This window comes from Echinops telfairi, unplaced genomic scaffold, assembly GCF_000313985.2.
Source record: "Echinops telfairi isolate 266 unplaced genomic scaffold, ASM31398v2 ScPeMD7_1;HRSCAF=3_0, whole genome shotgun sequence".
Classification (NCBI taxonomy): Eukaryota; Metazoa; Chordata; class Mammalia; order Afrosoricida; family Tenrecidae; genus Echinops; species Echinops telfairi.
Genome location: NW_022103896.1, coordinates 37,271,876 through 37,273,370, shown reverse-complemented (window position 1 = coordinate 37,273,370; position 1,495 = coordinate 37,271,876). Strand labels below are relative to the sequence as shown.

The window sequence follows — 1,495 nt, the reverse complement described above, 5'->3', positions numbered from 1 at the left end:
TTTTTTTTTTTTTTTGCAAGTTTAAATTCTCTCATTATTTCTTTAAATGTCATATTGTGCCTTATATGTACACATCTATGTAAGAAATTGATAGTATTAGTGAAGAAAAGTGTCTAAGTAAAAAACATATTTGATTACATTTTAAAGAAATAAGGTGATGTCCAACTGTCTACAGATGGGCATTGGGTGAGTCTTAGTACTTTCATCAGAGCAGAATTTGTTATTTTTGTTTATGAACTGCTGCTTCTGGGGAGTCACTTGATAAGGGAGACAAGCTAGTTTCTCCCCTGGGTGAATGAAAAACCACCAGATGTCCCAAGCGCAAAAGAGGTTGGTCTGGCTGATCTCGGAGCGCTTCCTGATGACCATGGCCCATTTGCATCCTTGCCCCTGTACTGCACCACCCTTGGCAGCTGTCTCTTCCTAAATGCACATGGAAACAGTCCACAGGCCTGGGGCCCCAGACCCCAGGTCTCCACCCGAGGCTCTGCCACAGGTCAGAAATGCTAGTCTCACTTTGGCCGCCGTGTCCGTGGTTACCATAAGAAACAAATATCACTACAGCCCTTCCCTCGCTCCCACTCCACTGAGAGCCTTTTTGAGTCTGACATACCCCCCACCTGCCCAGCACCCTACCCTTCCCCTCAGGCTGCAGCCCTGTATGGACACCTAGACGTTCTGGGGTGAGCCCTGCCTCTAAGACCAGCTCTCTAAGAAACCAAATGCCTCCCTCTCCACTCTGCTGCCAGAAGCTTCCCTGCTGTGCTACTCACTCCCCAGGGCAGTCAACTGCTGCCAGCTCTCCCACCCGCTGCTGCCCACCCGGTCCTTCCTCTGGTTTCCCCAAAGTTGCACAAGTTGTCACAACCATGACCTTCACGCTTTACCAATCCCCCCGGACGTTTCTGGATTTCCACCCAAACTGTGGCCCACCCTCGATCTCTTCTTCCCTGTTCAGGGAATGTCCTCTGGTGAGTTATTAGGAAAAATGCAATGGGACAGCTCCCATTCCATTGACAGGGGCCTCGTCGATCCAACAGCGTTTTTATCTGATGGGACACACCTAGAATCGAGGTTCACACTCTTATCAGCTTTTCTCTACAAGCAGCACGGTGCCACGCACTGAAAATGGAAAGTCACAGCTAGTCTCACAGTGACCCCATCAGATGGATGGCTACCACTGGCCATTCCCTTTACAGACGAGGCTACTGTGGCTCTCTTCAATGAACTTGGCCAATGTCACATCGGGAGTGAAAGAATCAAGATTCGAACCCAGGTCAGAGCCTGATCCTTCAACACCCCTCCAGAGGATACAGCCCCAAAGTCCGGTCATGGCCATAGGTGGGTGGCGTGGCCATAGGGAGCTGGGCCACCTCTCCATCTGAGGGTATGGTGACCCACGTCAGGATGGAATGCCAGTGCTTTTAATTTTTCAAGGGATGGCCACAAATCTAGATGTTGGTGTGTGTGTGTGTGTGTGTGTGTGTGTGTGTGT

The 1,495-nt window shown here is 49.8% G+C and overlaps 1 protein-coding gene across 1 annotated transcript in view; it reads right to left on the bottom strand.

Moving 5' to 3' along the window:
• Positions 1-1,495, bottom strand: part of LOC101641989 (neurocalcin-delta) — a 102,303-nt gene that overhangs the window by 17,954 nt on the left and 82,854 nt on the right. The gene's annotated exons all lie outside the window — the stretch shown is intronic.